Source organism: Rhea pennata, chromosome 3 (assembly GCF_028389875.1).
Source record: "Rhea pennata isolate bPtePen1 chromosome 3, bPtePen1.pri, whole genome shotgun sequence".
In the NCBI taxonomy this organism is placed as follows: Eukaryota; Metazoa; Chordata; class Aves; order Rheiformes; family Rheidae; genus Rhea; species Rhea pennata.
In genome coordinates this window covers 53334194-53355956 of record NC_084665.1, presented here as the reverse complement: position 1 = coordinate 53355956, position 21763 = coordinate 53334194, and the positions used below count along the sequence as shown (strand labels likewise).

Sequence of the window (21763 nt, the reverse complement as noted above, 5' to 3'; positions counted from 1 at the left end):
ACTGTCTTACATAATCATCTTCCCAAAATTAGGCTTTAACGGGTTGAACGTTCATCATTTTTCAAGATCATTTGTAGGGCTGTTTAGAAATTTATTTATTTTTGACTTTTGCTCCAGTTAGCGCCTACAACACTACCTGTTCTTCAGTTCATCAACTTTTCTGTATTTTCTCTCTTTCCATTGCCCTAATGCATTGCACTTCTTTCCTAATCAACAATTGATTATATTGAACTAAAAATAAATTTCTTAAAACTTAGCTCATTAGTAACAGCTGAAATAGTTTTGTTCTAATTGTTACGTTCCGTCTCTTTAGGGCACTACAAATGGAGAATATAACAAAAAGGAAAGCTGCTCAAAATTTGTGGCTAACTTTGGTGAGTCAGAAGATGGATGCAATTTTCTGCTTTTGCTGCTTCTGCTGACGTTGAGTTAATTGGGACAGAGTGGTTCTGCCCCCAAGTAGCTGAAGACTGGTTGGGAAAGCTGAAAAGATGTATCAATAAATAGAGCCTTCATTTGACACCTTGGACTACCTCTCAGAGATCTAGCATTAGATTTTCATCAGTCCAGTATTGCTGCAGTACAGAAGGGGAAATACATAACTGCCCGTAAAAAAGGGCAGAGCAACATTTCCATAAAATCAGCTCCTTAGAAAAATAGATGAATATATATGAAGTTTAAAAGACACAGTACTCCTTTTTTCATAGATATTATCTATGCATGTGTATATATACACTTACACATACACACACACTGATATACAAATAAAATACAATAACTTATTTAAACTGTATTTGAAAACAATTTCCATGCAAGAAAATTAAAAATGGATATATTATTTCTCTATGCTTAATGTTTCCAAGTAACATTTACCTCTCTCCCATCTTCAATCAATGACTTATTAATGACACAGTCTTAGCTACTAAATGTTATTTTATTAATAACATTAGGTTTTTTTTGTTTATTTTGGGGCAAACTTATCGTTGTTGCACTTCACACTGTGTAATCTTCTTCAGCTGTCAAATACTCACATTCAATTCCTTACTGTTGCATATTTTTAAAGTATTCTAAAATAAAGCCAGAGCTGGTAAAAGGTGATAGCTTACCAGTTCTCAGCTTACCGAGGTGCAAGATTAGCCAAATGACCATCTGCTCAGCAGAGAGCAACAGTTGACGTTCCTCCACGAACCTTCCCAGAAGACTTGAGTTTAGACCTGAAGGGAACATCTCTGCAATTCATTCACCTTGTTCACTCAGTCCTCGGGCCTCTGCTGAGATTATTAAGCTTGTTAATTAGTATCAGCTGTGATGGTGAGCTTGTGAAATGTGGACATCTGTCCAAAGATAACTGGATTGTGACCTCCAATGTAACTTCTCATAGGGCACTATATAGGCTGTCAGATGGTGATAATATTCCACATTACTAATCTTGCCCTAGAGCAGAACCAGGCGGAGACAAAAAGCTTTTTTTTCCACATTGAATAATTAGTTTTAAAAGGAAGAAAAAGAAAGTCACAAATAGCTGGTTGAAAACCAGGACCTGGACCTGAAAACATCTATGATAAAACAGACAAACTGTGGGCTTGCACATTTTAAAAACACTTCACAAACAGCTGCTACTCAACTCTCAGACATTTCAAACACATTCTTACATTTATAGTTAAATCTACAACATTTACACAAAAATATACTCAGCAGCTAACATTTTGTTAATTGATTATACTCTTAGGCTTCCTCATAATTTTGGGGGAATTAAAGCCCACTGCATTTTGCACATGATGAAATTAGGGACCTGATGTATTTCTTTAAATTATTCATTCATCAAACTCATTTAAGCTATTAAGTCTCCATTAAAATACACAAACAAATCTGCAAAAACTGCATTAATCATGCCATAAATAAGAATGGTAGAGAAGATACAACAGTTAATGGAGAGTCCACCGATAATATTCTGCAATCTGCACACTTCAGGTGAAACTCAAAATGAAAAATGAAATTGATGATATGTACTGTATCTCAAATGACATTAGAGATGCAGGTTACTGAAATCAATTCACATTAGAAATAAAATTTTGTTGTGACTGTTTCAATAACTCTTAGTGATGGTTATTTCAAAACAAATTTAAACATACCAAAAGTCATATATATTAATATGCACAAACATGTATAAGCATAAAAAAACCCAGCAGGTAGTCAAGACATCTCCTTCCATATCTCCTTTTTACCAGCTATAAACTAACACATAATCCAAGCAAGGAAAGAATTCAGATAAAAAAATTATTTGTATACCAGAAAGAAGGGAAAGTACTAAGCTTTTATTCTCCCAAATGAATTGAAAAGAAGTTCTCTATATTTAGCAAAAGAGACAGTGTGAGCTTGCACACCATCCTTCTTCACTTGCCCCTGCCAGGAAAGGTCTTGTACAGTACGATAGTACAAAAGCTTCCCCAATCTAGTCTTTTTTCCACAAATATTTGTGAGAAGCAATAAATTGTCTCTCACTAAGAAGCAGTTGCAAAGCAGACCTTAATAGATACAGAGGCAAAACAGCAAGAATTGCAATGCTGATCTGTCATTGCCAGAGAAGGCTGCTGTATACCAGTGGTAAAATTCAATGAAAAGGTTAAGGCAGCTGAATTGTATGCAAAAGGCACCTCTTCTAGAAGGTTGCACCTCTTGGTGCAACTGTTTGAGTTCAAAACTCACGGTGTGCACCACTAAAGAAATGAAGGTCACTTAGTGCCAGTGCATTGTTAGATTTTGTTCACATTTCAAAATACCGGTGCCAACAATTTTTTTTTTCTCTGTATATTTTTATTTGTGTCAGAACTCAAATATTACAGCTAGAAAAATCAGTATTCTATAGACTGTCTCACTGGGGGAAGGGAGGGGGGGAAACTCCAAACCAATTAGTAACCACTCTTAGTTTGATATTTGATTAATTTCTTACTTTAAATAAGTGATTCTTCAGAAATCCAATTAATTTCAGGAGTATTAGAAGAGAAAGCAGTAGACTTTGTCCCTGATGGTAAGAGTACTTAGACAAAGTAGATTTAATTCCTAATGTAATCTCTTCCCATTCCTCTTTGAACTATTCGAGGTATACAAAAACAATAGACATAACAGGCAAGGGTTTGGAGCAGACAAAGACCACATTATCAAAACACAGAGAGGGAAAATGTACCTTAAAATCATTAGCTAATTATAGATCTGATAACTTGCTTTGCTTACAACAGCCGAAGATGTAGTTCTAGGATCCTGCACCCCAGAAGCAAAAGGAAATAGCAATTATAAGTCTAGAATAAGGTGCTATGTCCTCTTCTGAAAAATATCATATGGGCAACATCTTTTAATGGATACAGCCTGCATTTTGATCTCAGAATGGAACAAAAATTCCCTGATAAATCTCTGTTCAAATAACAGCAAAGGTTGACTCGACTCAAAACTGTAGGAAAACTCCTTCACTTTGGAAATCTCTTTGACAGATCAGCATTGCAATTCTTGCTGTTTTGCCTCTGTATCTATTAAGGTCTGCTTTGCAACTGCTTCTTAGTGAGAGACAATTTATTGCTTCTCACAAATATTTGTGGAAAAAAGACTAGATTGGGGAAGCTTTTGTACTATCGTACTGTACAAGACCTTTCCTGGCAGGGGCAAGTGAAGAAGGATGGTGTGCAAGCTCACACTGTCTCTTTTGCTAAATATAGAGAACTTCTTTTCAATTCATTTGGGAGAATAAAAGCTTAGTACTTTCCCTTCTTTCTGGTATACAAAGTTCAGTTTGGACAGTTCAGATAGAGATTCTTACTAGAATCTGAACTTTGCAAATTGCCTCTTTAGCAAATGTTTATCAACATTTGATTCAAGTATGAATCAAATATTTTAGTCTGGTATTTTCAAGCTTTTAAATACTGTGGCAGACCTGCTACCTCATATATTTCTTTATTGTATTTATTTATATATTCCTCCTCTGATATTATTTCTTTCTCAATTTTGTTTTAAATCCAGATTGCACTGGATATACCAACTGTTTGCAGAAAGAAAGCAAACTAAGAGATATATTTTTATAGGTTTCTAAAAGATCTTCTAAATCAAACAAGATGAAATATTTAACCTCAAAGCATCATGCAACATTAATACGCAGCATAGGACAGCATGTAGGGGCCAGTAAGGAACTTGATGTACCTTCTACATCAATGGTGTCAGAAAGATCAAAACACAAAAATATTACAAAAATCTTAAACCCTATAATAATTGAGGAATTTCCTTTTCCTTTTCCAGCAGGTAAAATTCAGATGTACTTATCGATAAGCAGATGATTCTATCCCTAACTGTTTCTGGAAATATTACCCATAAAAGAACAGTCATGAGTCTCAGTCCTGACTCTACAGTAATTGAGATAGGTGAGCTGGAGTGATAGAGGGACACCATAAAATGTTGGAAGAAGGTAAGTTTTTGTTGATTGTACTTTTTTTCAGGAAAAAAAAAAGGGAGACTGAGAAAATGGCTGATTAAGAGCTAGTCAGAGGCTTTGGAGGCTCAGAGTAGTCCCAGTCCCAAATTAGCACAGAGTTATCCTTAACAACATGCAGAATCATTCACTCTTTATTGACCCAAGGAGAAGAGAGCTGTCTACTGAATTTCTAACAGGACTTCCTATAGTACCTTCTCTTGGAGTTCTTCCCTCCAATATTGACCTTCTCCAATCCTTTCCTGCCTGTGGAGTCTAATATGATCACAGTCTGAATTGATCTGGCTGAAAAGAATTATGACAAAGTCCTTGCCTCCCAGTTGCCCTTGAAGAACACCTTGTATATACACTTCAAACTCTCACCACTAGGAAAATCAAACTCTCACTTCAACTTTAGGGGTAGGAAGTTTGAGTAGCAGAAAAACAAATTATAAAACTCCACTTTCTACACAAAATAAAACTTTTTTCAAGGTTATGAAATAAGTATTTTTTTGATAAAAATAAAAGCTTTTGATCAACACAATAGCAAATATTTCTCTTCCTGGAAAATTCTTCCCATCTAGTAAACTACAGCAGGCCCTATATATCTTTTATACTTAGTATCTGTTGAATGCTAAAAATAACAGTGCCTTTAGGAATTGTACACTACCTAGTTTGTGAAAGATGACGTGAGGCACTTTTGCTCTGTACATTTTATTTTTCTATTGCTTAATGCTGTTGTTATTCGTGAGCTTGATTTATGGGTACCCAGGGGTACTCCTAACCCTTTTGATGTTATTTCTACTGGAAACAGTTGACAAAAGCAGATCTCCCCTTGAGGACTGCACAGTTTCAGTATTTGTTTCAAGTTTCAGCCATTTGCTCAACCTATTAAGAGCTTCTTCAAAGACATAAAATAGCAACCCATCACCTTGAATACTATAGAAAAAATAAATGCATAAAGACTGCCAATTCACACTAACTCTGCTGTAGATAAGCAGAAAGCTTGGAAGGTATTACACTACATGGAATACTGACCATGAATTTAGCTTAACTCTGCAAGGGTATTTGGCTCTGAAGTACTTCACTCTGTTGGTCAGAGCTGCATGAAAATATCCATATCAAATATAAACCTAGAGCAAACAGGATGTGTGCCTCATGTAGACTTGAAAGAAAGAACTGGCAGTGAGCTTAAACATTACTTCCTCTTCATATATTTTCTGCATACCAAGTACACAGCCACTTTAAATAAGATTTTTTTAATGAGCTCTGCAAGCCTTGCTAAAATCACACATAGATTTGGCCAAACATCTAGGGGCTTAAACCTCTGCCTGAGGTGGACCAGCTGTCCATGGTAAATGGATGTTAAGAATCAGAGAAATGGCATATCTTGCTGACAACAATGATATTTTAAAAATATGTAAACAGCACCTGCTTTTATATTTTTTCTATTACAATGTTTTCAGTAAAAAGAAAGAAAAAAATCTACATTGAAGAATAGACAAAATCATTTTATTTTTCTTTCTATGGCAGGGGTAATGAAAAGTAATAGTTAATGTACTAAATGCATTTTTCTTCCTTTTGGCCACCTCAGTGCTATAGCACAAAGAAAGCAAGTTTCACTGACAGAGTGCTCTACTTGGTATTTTTCAGTGCAGAAGAGTATTAGAAAGCAACCAGTAGCCACAAATATGCACAGCCACCTAAATGTTTAACTAAGGTAAAAAGGTTAGAGGTATTTTTATAATCATTTTGAATTTTATCAAGACTTTCCAAGAACATTAGGTTGCAGAAAAGAATTAGAATCTCAGGAAAGCTGTGCTCAGTTTATTAAAAGCTCAAGGATTTACAATGACCTTGGCCCAACACTGATAATTGATTCCATTCTCCTATCTTTATCCTTTTGCAAAATATGCTTAGCTTTGACTATGGCTTTTAAAGAATCCATAGACTTTTGACCACCCCTGCAACTGAAAAAAACACAATCAAAAATAGAAAATAATTTTTAAATTAAGGTGGTGAAATTACTTTATTTCATGCACAAAGATATGTGAAATTATTCTGAAAACAATTTTCTTCTAATTAGGTTCTTCCAATGTTGCCCGGAGAAGGCAATTTCAGAGGGCTTTTTGTTTTGTTTTTTTTTTAAACAGAGAGGAGAGCTTAAAAAGGTAGTCTTATGTTTGTGAGGGGCGGAAAAAAAAAAAAAAGAAAGGAAAAAGCACAGTCAGTTATCAAAGCACAGTAAGTTATCAGAACCAGACTACTTTTCCTGCAGTCCAGGAAATGCAGAATCCCATGAACTTAGGCACTTGTACAACAATTTTACCCCTTCATTGTACTTCATGATGTTTAGTAGGCTCTTTTGATGCTTCTTGGGATCTACATAGAGCCTGCTAGAGTATACTAGAGCCTTTTCCATGTCAGCTCATCTCTGGGATATAAGGCACACTTTCTTGCAGATTTAGTTTCAGTGATGAGCCCTCAGATTTCAGCCTTGAGGTTATTCTGACCTGGATACAAACAGCCACACTACCAATCCTATCTGAACTACTGTCTCAGGTGTTCTGCATTGCAAGGGCTCCCACAGAAAATCTCTATGCTGGTTAAGTAAACAACATCCTGCACAGACACACATGCGCACAGATGCAAAGAAGGCCAGGTGGACACCTGATCTTCTGCACTGCTGAGTTTTCTCTGTTTTTTTTTTTTTTTTTTTTTTGCTAATTGCACCAATTAGCTCTTTCCAAGAAAAATCTATTATAGAAGTTGCCTCCTAGGTAGGAAATTACTGCCATTTGGATCAGCCATTGGACCCCTTTCATTTAGCCGTAAAGAAACAGTACTACATATTGCAGAAACCCAAATCATTCTTCTTGCCTAGTGAATTGTTATAAGGGACAGGAGAACTAGCAGCTTTTAAGTAGATATGCACCCCTGTTGCGAAACCGAGGCAGTCATGTTAGCTGACCACAAAAAAAGTGGAGGAACTGGAAGGCCATTGGCTGTGTCCTGCTCATTTCGTTTGTGCAGTTATACAGGCCAGTTCAAAAGACCTGCTTATGGGTGGGAGGAGGTTAGGAGGTGTGCAGGAAGACAGATGCCCTCTTAAGGAGTCTACAAACAGGTGGAAAAGTAAATATCCTTTTCATCATTTCAGTGAATCTTCTGAAGCCAATGATAGAGGAAATCTGGCTTATCACTCGAGGAAGTATGAGAAGTCAGACTAGATAAATACATTAGTGCATTTACAACCACTACAACTGAAAAGCTACTGGAGGACTTTTCTGATCATTTTGGGGATAACTGATTTCACTATCTCCAGCCAAACAATTCATTTCATGTCCCACAAGACATACTGAAATAGAATAGCATTCCCCTCACTTTTGGGAGCTTGACGGGGATATAGCTGCTCCATACACTATTTGCATAGCTACCATCTTCTTCTCCATTTCTTACGCCACAAGCTTCAGATACCTTGCTATGATCAAATAAAATCTGTGAGCCATTCAGAAAACTAAACTAAACGTTAATTCTCTAAAAAATCTCTATAACTTTATGCTCCATAGAAGACAAGCCTATTATTAGAAATTAAATGTGCTATGCAAAATAAAGGGGAGAAGGCTGGAAGAGAGACTATGTATCTGAGTAACTTCAATGAGCCTGTTGTTCCTATCATGGGTAGACAATTAGCAATTGCCAGTGTCTTGTCAGCTGCTCAGGCATCTAATCCTACCCCGTTTCTTACAACACTTTGTTAGAACGCCTACAATTTTTTAGAGACAAAATACTTTAGGATTACTTAAGGGAATCTCACAAGGGGTCCTGTGGGCTAGAAAGGAACTGAACAAAGTGAGGTCAATTAAACAAGAAGATATGTCTTCCTCCACTGTTCAGTGTATAAATCCAGCTAGCTTATTTACACATATCCACTCCCAGTTTGTGTTCTGAACTGAAAGTTTGCTAAAGCCCTGGCCTCCTATAGCCATTTGATGCCTTAACTTAAATAAATGAGAATTGACTTGTTTTTGTAACACGTCCCTAAGTAGTCCTAATAACCTTTACTATCAAATTTTAGGAAGCCAATATTTAGTCCTGGGAACTACAGTTCAACTAAGCAAATCCTGTAAATTAAGTCTTACTTCATTCTTTCCTTTGGGATTTTGCCACACACACACACAAAAAAAAAAAAGAAAAAAAAAAGAACGAAATTACAGCTTCATGAATATAGGTGAATGGTTTGAGATTGAATATATCAATTCAGGAAAATGTCAACATATCCATTTCAAATTTGATTGAAAGAATTATAATCAGATCCCAAGCCTAAGCAAATACATTTATGGCTGATATTCTTTACTCTTGTTTATGGGAAAAGGAGAAAGCCAGGCTCGAAATAGAAACTTTGTATTACCCTTACCTACCGGGAGGTTAATGTTACTGCATAGCTGACTCCTGGAACAATCTATCGAAGTAATTCAGTACTTAATGCCTGCAAGGCAGATTTTGAAAGAGATATAGACAGCAACTTTATAAATCTGGGTGTATGTGAAGTGAGGGACACCATACTATTCTTTCACTGCCCAATTGTCTTTTAATCTATCAGTAAGACTCCTTTTCTTCATCTAAATACTGTCAGCAAGCAGTCTGCTGCTGTCAATGAAGTAGTATGCAAGCACAACTTAATTCAATATAATTATACTAGGTCTAGGACAACGTCAGAGTAACAAGCTATTATTTTCAATGGGAAGTTTACTCCAGGAATTCAGCTTTTTCTAAAGAAGATCTCCCAACAGTTTCATTCACAGTTCTTGATCTCCCATGAGAACTCTGCCCATGTATTTTTTCTGAGTTCTTTTTGCATCTGCAAAATGCAGACCAATTAATAAAAATACCTGAAAGCAATAATACGATGTTATTATTTTTGAAGTTTCACCTCAGTTTCTTCTCATAATAAGTAGAATAATGCATGTCAAGTGAATCTTCACAGACAAGGCTAGCTGTCATTCTCAGACAACTCACACTAGGCATTTGCAATAGTGTCCTAAAACGTACGTCCCCAAATACCATGCAGTCAGAGGAATTACAGAATTTAAAATTGCAATAAATAAGAATAAAAGAGCAGATGTATCACAAGTAATTTTGTTCTGATTTATAAAACAAATACTAAAGGTTTTTTTTCCACAAGAACATTTTGTTCCCTTCAAAATCTTGTATTCATTCATTGGCTCTCAACTACAGATTAAAGGCACAGGCCTATGCATTTATGCCACTGATTTAGATACTTTAGCTTGTATTTAGAGCTTAAGTAGTCAGATTTGCATGTACAATTCAACTAAGGTACAAGTTCTGATCATACCTGAAAAAAAATGACAACACAGCTCATATTCCAACATGATATTGGAAATAAACAAATAAATAAAAATTAGAAGAGCTTAAAAAATAAAACCAGAAGAGGAGAAAAATCTCTGAAAGTGATAAGTGCTTGGAAGCACTGAGAGTGTGCATCGCTGACATATTTCGTTGTACTTACCTAATATCTGTGCACGTTACACATGTGATACGGCGACTGTTTGTTGTAATGAGGTTCAAAACCACAGATGTTTCACTAGCAGAGGTTGGGTGTGCTCCACATTTGAAGTAAAACTCCTGAAATATTGAAGGAGAGATAAAGAGAAGATTATACAGCTGCGGCTCATGTGCTCCCTTTATCTTCGTCTAATTGACACGTGAAACCACTAACAAATCACCACTGCCAACAGAGAAGGAGGACAATCACCAGGAAAGAGTTAGAAAGAATCCCTTGTAAAAAATACATATACTTTGTTCAGTGATTTTCCTAATGAAGCAAGTATCTACTCATGTACTGGTTTTGTTCAGTGATTTTCCTAATGAAGCAAGTATCTACTCATGTACTGGTTTGATATCAGTGTGATACACTAATGCAATTGGGCTGATACACTGTGCAAGTTTCTTAATTTATAGGAAAGAGTATCACTTGACTCCATCTAAGTATAACCATCAAAAAGCAGAATACTAAGCACTGCAAATACGCATTAGTATCTCCACATGATTTTTTTTTTTGTTATAGATGTTATGTACCATTGCAGAAAATGTACCACATGTACCATGCAGAAAAGGAACCATTTTCTGAACTCCTGAATGCAGAATTTTAGCTCTGAGTAAGTAAAGTCTGGCCTTGCTTTTGTGATATTGGCAATCTTGACAACATGATCTTACTTATTGAAAGGAAGCTCCATCTCTTTTCAGACACATTACATTTCTGATTCTATATTACATTGCATTTGAGTGAACTTCCTTTAGTCCATACTGCTCTATGCAGCCTCTTAACACAGCTTTCATTAGCTGTGTAAACTGATGGGCTTTGTTCTCTTTAAAATTGTTCCCTAGGGAAAGCTATATTTATCACTCTGAGCTTTGATAAGGTTTTATTATAAGAGTTTGATTTAAGTGTCCAAACCACTGTGTGCATATGTAAATAAAAGCTGATTGAAGAAATTTCCTTTGCAACAGGACATATAGAAAAGAATTTGCAATATTTGTTCGTCTGAGGGGTTTTCTTCCTCAAATTTGAATTGTAATAGAAAAATTAAGACTGCTATAAATGAGGCAGGAATGGGAAGGTGCAGGTATAAAAGCATCAGAAGAAATGTCAAGAAGGTCTGAAACAGTGATGGGTGTCAAAGGACAAACTGCAGCTAGAGAAAGAGACATGGGGACAGTGAGTACACCAGCAGTGTAACCTAACGGCTCATGGAGGTGGGACAACATGAAGTAGGGAGAGGAGGGGGGAAATCATTGCCAACTTAAAGGGTACAAAAGTCACATCCAGAAACCAGCAACCCAACTGAAAAGCTGTGAAAAAAGTCTTGTTAACTGGTGTTTCCTAATCCTTCTTGACACCCCAAGTACCGAGCTAGACTATCTGGATATGTCTTGGTGCTTTACAGTACGCCAACAGAAGAGAATGAGCCTGACAGAAGGAAATTAGTTTTGCTTAATATTAAAATCACCTTTCCCCACTATACAGCCTTGCATTGAGATTTATTACAATAACATGCAAAATCAGTCCAGAAAATGCCCTTTCTTCCTCACAGCCTTGAACCTTACAGTAGGGTGCTCCCCTATGCCTGAGGAAGAGAATTGTCGATTCCCATTTTCTCTCAGAGATGATCTTTTAGATGTATTTTGTATTTCTACATGAGACAAATGCAGTAACATTTCTGTCATGGGCTCTGGCAACTAGCATACCAGACACTTTAATACAGCCTTGCTCCTAGCTTAGTAAATTCTGCTTCTCAGGGAAGCATTGATACATGCAATAGATTGATCTTTAATAAGACACTCAGATTCCACTATAAGCTGAGGACTCATTGTCTGAACTGTTTACTAACAACAGGCTTTTAAGGCATCTAAGGGGTAAGAGGATAGCTTATAAGATAATTTTACTTAAAATTCAAATAATTCCTTGCAAAACTTTTTGAAATAATCATCCATACATATTAATGCATATCAAATTTCTTATGACCAAATCATCACTCTATCCTGTTTCATATCAGCATATACCAATCCAAAGCAAAAAAATTATGTTTAAAGTCATCCTAATAAGAGGAGATTTTAGACTTCTAATGTTTTTGCTTCACTCAGGGCACAATTTAACAAAGCACTTAAATACAATCTTATTTTGAAACATTTCGGCATTTTTGAATGGGTCAGTGGAGCTGCATATTCAACTGAGTACATAGAATACTTGCACAATCTGTAATTTTAATCTATTTTCAATCTTTAAAAATGTACCTATTAATCTTTTTTAATCTTTATTATTTGCTAATGGGTTTTGGAGCCTGGATTTTTTTAGCCCTTTAATTTGACTCTACTTTTGTTTGAATGAAATAGTAAGAAGGATTTATTCTAATGCAGAAGTCCTGAAAATTTCATCTTGCTTCAGTACACCTCTTGCAAACAACTAAGAGAATATTGAACACTCACTATTCTAGAATAGATAAATTATGGTCAAGGAAATATAAAACAGAAAGATAATTCTTGATAAAATATCTTATCTGTTAGAATAAAGACTTTTTTGGGTCACAAGCAAAAAGCAAATTTTAGTAACAAAGGAAGTAAGCTTTAGAACACTTGAAGCAGCTTTTATTTTATTTTATTTTTAAGTCTGTCTGTTTCTTTGGTATATAGAATTGAATATTATTTTTATCCCTGTTTGTTGAAGATGTTGCAAACAATCGTAAAGCATGCCTTCTTGGACAAAATTGCAGAACACAGTAAATCATTTATTAGCTTTACATATTCTCGTAATGCTCTACTCTTTCTACTGGAAATGAGTGAAAGAATATAAGATTACCTGTATGCCATATGAAGATACATACAGATACATTTCTTCATAAGTAATATGCAGCAAGAGAAAACTAATGAACAGCACGTTCCTGCAGAGCACAAAGTAGTTGATACTTTCAGAATGAACTTTCAGATCGACAGCACATGATGGAGAGAGACGGAGCTAATATTCCCTGACCTTCCTATGATGAAGCAATGAGGCCCACCAAAACTACTATGAACCAGTATTAGAAAGGAGCAAACATAAAACAGAGCCCTCAGTCCGGGAAGTATAGTCCTCTAAGGCTTAAAAGTGCAACAGTAAGAATAATGCTAGCAGAGATATAGTAATAGCTATCAAGAAAAACTAATTCTTATTTATTTTAATGATTCCACATAATGGCTGTAAATTTCTAGTCATGAAAATGGTTTCATGACCATGGATGTGAAATGAAGTTATGCATTTATTATTCCAGCTTCTAAGAGATATGGAACATTAGTCAGAACAAAAATAGGAAGTCTTGGGATACCTTTCCAATTGGCACTTTCTGTCATTTTAGGAAAATTTCTTCTCTATACCTCCATTTATCAACCTGAATATTGCTTTAAGAAATTTCCCATGCTAATTACATTTGCAATGAATTTTGCTGCTGTTGAATGACTTTAAATAGCAAATGAACATATTGCTAGCCTCAGAAACTATGCAGTGAAACACTCCCTTCTTGAATGATTCTCCCCTCTTACTCTCCTCTGAGTAAGTTAGAATTAAATATATATATATGTATTAATAATGCAATCAAATAGAATAGAAGGCTAGTTAAAAGAAAATTTTGTCCTAGATTATGTGCCAGACTTGTTCATAAGACACTTCCAAAATTAGTTTAAACAGTAGCAAAAAAAAAAAAGTAATTTTTAATGAATGTGTTGAGATCAGCAATGTAATAAAATCAACCCATTTACAAAATGTTCACCCTCACAAAAATAAAAGATATAAACCTGAACAATGCACAGTATTATAAACCCAACAGAACAGTCTACTTCTGTGCATCTGAGACATCAGTGCTTGGTGGGAGCAAGATTAGAACGGAAATATTGAAAAGCATAGCATGTTGGGTGCTAGATAGTTCTGGCATAGTGTGAACTATATTGCCACACATTTTTATCATAGTAATACAGTGGCTGATTGTTTGCAGCATTATAAAAGTCATGAACTCAATTAGGTTTCCAGTTGCAGTCAATTTATGCTGCCTAACTTTATACACTGCATAAATAATCTACAAGGATTTGCTTGTTATATAGGATACAGTTACAAGATCATAATTTAAATATCCAATTTGACACTTAATTTTTTTTAAATATATGTCTTCATCAATGATGAAATATTTTCTCAGCAAGGTCAATTCTGCCACTTAGAGATCCTGGACAGCTCCCAAGACCCAGAAGCACCTCTGCTGGTTTTAGACTGGCCTAGCAGAGGATTTCTCTCATTTTTTCCAGACTTAACATGCTTCTTAGGATGCAAGCACAATATCTTATGCCAGGACATGTATGTAGTTACAAAGAAAGATAATCCACAATTCTTCATCAGTACCAGCTGTTTCCTGATTCTAGCAATGAAATTGCTGAGGGTAAAATATAAGTGGAGAAAATTCAGACACTTTTCACTGTCCAATCTTTCACGTCATACACGTGAATATAGCTATTCTTTTATTTAGAATAACTGTCCTTCATGCAGTTCATGAGATGCCTGAGGTGGGAAACTTACTGTATTGTTTAATTTAAATCACCGTGTATTGCAAAGTAAAACTCCAAATAGATGTAGAGATCTTGCAGACAGTTAATTTAGGACTAATTCTCTAATTTTGCCAGACTGTCAATCTCATGGAAGCAGTGATTACTTCTTATGGTGAACACCAAAACTTCTTTCTATTCTTAATTTACATTATGCTATATGAGACCCTACTTTCAGAATTTTAACCTTACAACAACCAAAACTTACAGAATAACATGGAAAGATGGAGAAATACTCACACAACCTACATCACTAGCTGACCACTTCTTAAATATCTTAAAATAATAGAAACCAGTGTTCTCACTTTGGTAATCAGGAAATTCTGACAAATGCATTGTTTTTCTTTAAGTAGTGAGTAGCAATGTGAAGATATTACTGAGAAAGCTAAATGAAACACACGGCTTTTCTTAGCTCGGAGAGTAGGTAGTCTTATGGTCACTCTTCTGCTTCAGTGACTACCTTTCCATGGGTTTTTTGCCTAGAGGCACAGATACCATGAAACTGTGAGCATTCTATTTAACCGTATGTTTGTACTGTTGGGTTAACAGCACATTAACAGTAGTGCCACCCTTTCGGCAGTGTATCTGATAGATAGCTGTTCAGAGAAAGGAGCAGACTTTGCTTTTATGTTCTTTTCCATGTTCTTCACTTTTATTATTTCTGTGTCATGCAATATCATAAAAAGCACAAAGAGGAAATAAAAGGTTCAGAGATACATGGTCACTGCTCACTACCTTTCTTGAAACGCTTCCCTAAGAAGAAAGTGTGAAAATTTATTTTTAAAAAAAAATGATGTAACATTTTACATGAAAGCATCTCTCAAACAAAGCAGATGTTTGCACCTCTAACTGCTGAGGATGATAAGCCAACTCTGTCTTTTAGACGGTCAATTAACCAAAGTAAATCACCAGAGTGGTGCACAAGCTACTAGTGAGAAGTTCGTCTACAGGGAAGTGAAGGCCTGAAAATGTGTAAGGTCAGACAGGCCCATTACGCTTTCACACGTTCTTCAGTCCAGTTTACAGGACTCTCAGAAAAATACTGCTCTTTGCTAACACTTAGCAGCATAGCCTGCACCCCAGCTGATATACAGCTTATAAACATGAAAATATAGTTTAACAGTCAGCAAGACAGTATCTGAGAGATTTGGGGGGCTGTTTTTCTATACATAATTTCCATACATAATTCTCACCTTCAGCAGAACCTGCTCTAACTGATGCTGCTCTGTGCAGGAGGTTGGAGCAGTCTCCTGAGGTCCCTTCCAGCCTCAGCAGTTCTGTGATTCTTTTCCCAGCACACCTCCATTTGACTCTGACTCTTACCCCTACTTCTTATCCAAAGCTGTGCAAACCCATTGGAAATCCTAAGCAAGCTCAGCCTTCAAGCTTTGCATTTCTTGTTCTCATTTCTGAATAAACTGTGGATCAAGATGGGGGCCTCAGGCATTACCCACATATATGTTTATTTAGGACTGACAAAGTCATTTATTAAAATACACTGTGTGCTACACCCATTGAAGGCACAGATTACATTTGTTAAATTATCAGCACTCATCACTCTCCCTTTGTCTGTATCACTGTAATAATTCCTCTGAATGACAAAAAACTTCACATGCTATTGTGACACCCTACCGTGATGGGGTTTCATTTCTCTTTCCTGCTAAAAATTAACTAGCTATTCAGTGGGTCTAAGGATAGGTTGAAATAAATCTACTTCAGAATAGCTTTGAAATCAAGTATTTGTTCTGAGATAGAGAAGAAATCGGTTCACTCTGAGCAGAGAAAATTTAAGGCTCTCACATCCCAGAAGAATTCCAGATAGAGGCTTTCTAGAGCATGTATCTATCTCTCTGATGAAAAATTTGTCATGGTTTACCTAAATGTGGAACAGGCATGGTTTCTAAAGTAGATAAAAAAATGCGTGAGACAGGAGAGCTGTTTGAATTACACTGGATAACTAATATGAGGAAGGCTATACGGCCAAGAATAATGAATGGAGTTTACTACACCCTAAATGATTCTGTAGTAGACTCATGAATGTTTCATATAGGCATTCTCCACTTTCTTCTGTAAGCAAACAGTATTTGTTCTGGTTGCTGGAAGATGTCTTCCTCAAATTAGTGGCCTGCATTACAACTTCCCAGTTTTCCTGTGCAGTTCAGCAGATACTTCATTAGCTCTTGGGTACCCTAGAACTTCAGGTCATGTTCTAAGCACAGAGAACATCATCTGATACCACCAATTTGTGGAGTACCAATCTGCATTTTTTTTGTAACAAGTAACAAGACCTAAGGACCTTAGACCTAAACAGCTGCTGAGATAAAAGAAAGGAACCATAATTCCAATTTTAGCAATATAATTACTAGGTTTAGAATCAAGAATACATAAATAAAACAAAAGCATAGATGAACTCCAAAGTCTTCCCTTACTTTTATGCCAGAATTCATCCAGAGCTATTATGAGAAATCTGCTGGCTGAGAACCTAACATTAGGCTCTGCCATTCGCATGGGAGCTACTTACATTTAAAGAGGATTTCAATTCAAAAATATTTTTTTTTCTGCTTGAAGTTCCAATCAGAACCAAACCTGCTCTCTGTGGATTCCCTGTGATTCATGAACTTAATTGTGACATTGAAGATGAAAACATTCCTCTAAAGGTCAGTTAACTTCCTTAACCTGGGAAATAAAATTGACCTTTGAGCATAGCTGGTTAGATCATATCCTAGGTGAATAAATGGTGAATACAATATTCATGAACTGCCTCCGTGCTTAAGTACAAACTGCTTACCTATTTTGAGGGAAAGAATTTCTAAAATGTATTAGAATAGCATTCAAGCTGAAGCACGTAACTCTTTTAAACACTTAAACAATCATTAAGAAATATATAAATTGATCATTACAGATATCAGAATAATGCACATGGTTCCTTGTTAATTCTCTACTAAGATCAAGGTTATTAGGTAATTCAGTGGTGACAGTGGATTTGAATGTGTATGATTCTTAACATAGATTTGAGGAATACTGTGATGCAAAGGTTAAAGATATTGGTCACATTAATCTCTCATATATCAATATTAATATAGATCTTTCAAAAATAATAATCAATGCACTGGGACAACTTTTCTTTGTTGTTAAAAAAAAAGAAAAAGATTTCTTCAATCAGTTCTTCCATTTGAAAGAAATGTGAAAAATTCAGGGCCTAATCTTGTAGAATAGAATAGAAACAGAATAATCAGTAAGAATGAAAATGAAAGGATGCCATAAATACTAGCATACACTATACACACTTCTGCACTAATTTCCCTAGCGATGGGTTTTTCAAATTCACAGGATCTCTGCCAGAGAACATGCAGTAGAGGGACAGGGCAGCAGTTCATGAAAGCCGTCAGAAGCTTTGAAAGAACTGCCTTTATGGGATGCAGAGAGAAAACTGATCACCCAGGAGAGGTCAAATATTAAGCTGACCTTAAAACAGAGCTGAAATATCTTTGCATGTGAAGAATGACAATAAAGTGTAGAAGTATTCAATTTCAGCGTCTATAAGAAATAAGTGTGTGTGTGTGTGCGCACGCACGCGCATGTGTATTTAAATTGGCAATAGACAAAAGAAGCATAAAAATGTTAAAGAAATATGAGCATCTCTCTAATATCTGCTTTCTGTCTGAACACAGACTAACTAAACCTCTTTGCCCTTCTCAAAATGCCTCTGGCTAAGAAGAAGAAAGACTTGTTATCCATGATAAAAGCCCTTTCGGATGAGTGTCCTTTGCCAATTCTTCATCAAGGCTGCCAAATAGAGTATGTTTGGTCTCAGTTAATATTTTAGCATTGACCTTTAGAGAGCAGAGGAAGTGAGGATTTTGTTATTATTGTTACTACTCCTACCACTATTATTATTATTATGTTTTTGAGATAACTGCCAGTTAGCAGGAAAAAAAGTTATACTCTGATGCATTTTCCAAACTTTTGCTGTTCAGTAATAAGAGCTGTAATTTAAATACGTCCAAATGACTAAAAGATACATTATGTTTTAGAGAAATAATTGTTAATATATCTTTTCAATATTTCCTCCCCATCCCCTTAGCCAATTTAAATAAATAAATGCAAGAAAACAGTAAAGATATGGGGCTCTACTTCATTTGCTCAGAATCAAACACAAAGCTAGGCCATACACTTTATTCAACTGAGGATATCAAAGACAAAAATATTTGATGTTTGCAGCCTCTGACTTTCAGCTGCATTTTTAGCCAGTCTTTATTAAGCACTTTTAGCTGCATTTTAAATACCAATGCATCTACTTGACTTGCCAAGGGACAATAATTTATCACTCTTTCTTTGGGAATTCATTGGAAAAACAACACAGATACTGTTTAAAAATTAATAACAGGACTGCTATAGCTACTGTTCAGTCATTCAATCTTAATCAGTAGTCTAATATAGTATAAACAAGATTAATAACGAACAAAAAATCTCATTCACTATCCATTTCTGGAGGAACCATCGCTTACTGTATGTGATAATCAGTGATTTATCCTAACACGGTCGTTTTTGTACAATTGTGCATACAGCTTGCATATCTATTGTCTGCATTACAAAAACAGTTATTACTTTTCAGTAATAATTTCTATTGTAATTGAAAAAGAAAAGATGGATACAATTAAGATTCAAATAACTAGTATGACAGGTTATTAATTACAACAACTTAAAATTTCAACATCTGGCCTCTGGAGATAACATGTGCAACTAGAGCTTCGTGGGACTTTTGTGGGGAAGAAAAGCAGCAAGGAACACTGTAGCTGTCATGTATTATTCTCTCCTCATCTGCTGGAAAAGCCATGGTGGCAACAGAAGCACAAAAGCTTTGGGACTCCCTTAGCTGCTGCCATCCGGACAATGCCCTTTCGCCTACCCAGGAAAGGATTTGGTGTGCAAGTGACTGATCTTTCACAGCAGTGTTTCTCATTTGTTTCGCCTGTCGAAAGGCACTTGCACTCTATACCTCCCCCGTTTCTGTGCAAGCCATAGCTCCAACCGAAACAATTCTGCCTCTAAGTCCGCAGGCACTCCAGTAACGCCGCCAGCCCCTCCGGTAGCAGTACTCCTGTGGTACAGACAGAGAAGGCACAGGACTCTCCAGCCTGCTCCTGCTCTTCTATCACCCATTTTCTTGCAGTAGAGACACAGATCTGGAGACTGTAAGGCATCAGATCTCCTTAAAAAGGGGGGGTTTTGCCTGAATAGTTACCCCATAATAAAATCCAAGGCCCAGCAGACATTTAGCCAGCCACAAAACAGCATAACTAGCCTGTCACAGACCCAGTATCCTTAAAAGCTACAGATACTACAGTAAGATAATTATGAATAAATAGCAACGTTATAATGGCAATGACTGCGCTTTCATATAAAACAACCTTAAAATTGGATATCCTTTAGTTATTGTGGAGGAGTGTGAACTCTCCCCTTTCTCCCCCTGCTCCCAACGTTTTTCATCAATATTTCATACAGAAAGAATCTCTGATCAACACTAACCTCTGGGCTGAACCAAGACTGCAGTTGTCAGGAAGATTAAATTATCTGCCTTAGTCTCTCAGGCCCAGTCTGAACTGTTCTGTTGAATTTGGTCAGCAGGTTTTCAAAATAAACTGTGTTTTACATATACTGGAAAGTTCCTGTGAATTACTTGAGCCACAAAAGAAGTCTCAGTTTCAGAGTAGCTACTTACAACGTATTATAATCATCATATCCTGAACATCAGTGCTGATTTCTAGGACTTAAACTTTCCCATCAGTCTCCTTTAAAGTAGAATCCAACTGTTTAAATTTCTTATCAAGTGTTTCCTGTAGAGAATCGACCCTTTACTCTGAGCTTCATTTCCTCTGGCAATCAGATTTGAATTTTTATGTGAACGTAAGCCACCAAAAGGGCTCAAGGAGGGAGTGAGCTCTAATACTTTATGACATCGGATCCTCAGGCTGTGCCTCCTCTGGCACAAAAAAATTGCTTGCAATTATAGCTTTGTGTGATTTGTTTCTTTCCAACCATACTAATAAGCGCTTGGCGTAAAGACAGTGATGAAGAATTCAAAATGCTGACAGCACAAATCTAAAATGTAAAAGAAACAGAACTCCCACACTTTAACTGTAAATATTTCACAGGTGAAGTTACAGTGTAATATCTCTCAAAGAATCTCCTTGAGCTTCAGAAAAAAGTCTGTAGTGATAACAAATCATAGATATGTAAGTAAACTCAGCATCATTTCTTCAACTAAATGTTACCTTTCATGAATAATCTGTATGATCCACATCAGTTGCATGCTCTGTTCTGCATAAATATTGCTGGATCTCTGCATTATATGCAGTAGAATCCCATCCTGATACTACCACAACTGAAATACTTAAATTTTGTCTGTCTCTGGATATCAAACAAACTGGTCAAAGTCAAAGCTTAGAAAAAAAAGGTATTTTTAGCATAATAGCCATATTAATAAAAAAAGACTGTTGTTTTTAGTTTTAGGTTCTTAGCCTTCAGCTAATACCACCTATGTCCTAAAGCCTCACACACATCCATTAACCATCCAGATGATCTCGAGGTCTGCAGCACACTTGAAAGGCACCGCTAAGATACCTTGCATTTAGCACTATGGCTCCCTCGGGGGGGCAGCAGTATTTATGTGAGAACACTGTGCAGGCAGAGTTTGGCTCTGATACTACCCAAGTGGCTTTCTGCCTCCTCTCAGTGCCTCAGGTCCGGAAAAATGGATGGTTTGGTCTGTCATCTTTCCAAAGCCTGCCACAGATCAGCATACGAATGAGAACAAACTAGTCGATAAACTGTCCAACTGCGTTGGAAATAGTAAGGGAAAAAAAAAAAAAAAAAAAAAAAAAAGGAGAGAGAGAAGGACATGGCAGAGACGTTATTTTCTCCCTCTGCAAGATATGTGCCTTTTGCTCTTAAGGCTTATAAAATTGTACTACTGAATGTTTGGCACCTCCTGAATATTCACTGAATAGGCAATATTTTTATAAAAGTATTTGTCACCAGATATTGTTTGTGAATCCTGTTAAACACCCCAGAGAGAGAAAGGGAGAGGAACCCATGACCTGACAAAGACAGAAAAGCAGAAAAGGGGCTTCAGGCTTCAGACATGGTTTCCCTGAACTCTAAAGGCACAGA

General features: G+C 36.3%; 1 protein-coding gene across 1 annotated transcript in view; it reads right to left on the bottom strand.

The window, feature by feature from the left end:
• PRKN (parkin RBR E3 ubiquitin protein ligase) overlaps positions 1–21763 on the bottom strand; it is an 887769-nt gene that overhangs the window by 375945 nt on the left and 490061 nt on the right. The window contains exon 5 of the mRNA XM_062573703.1: positions 9981–10096. The gene's annotated coding sequence lies outside the window, so the exon portion shown is untranslated. The remainder of the gene's footprint in view (positions 1–9980; positions 10097–21763) is intronic.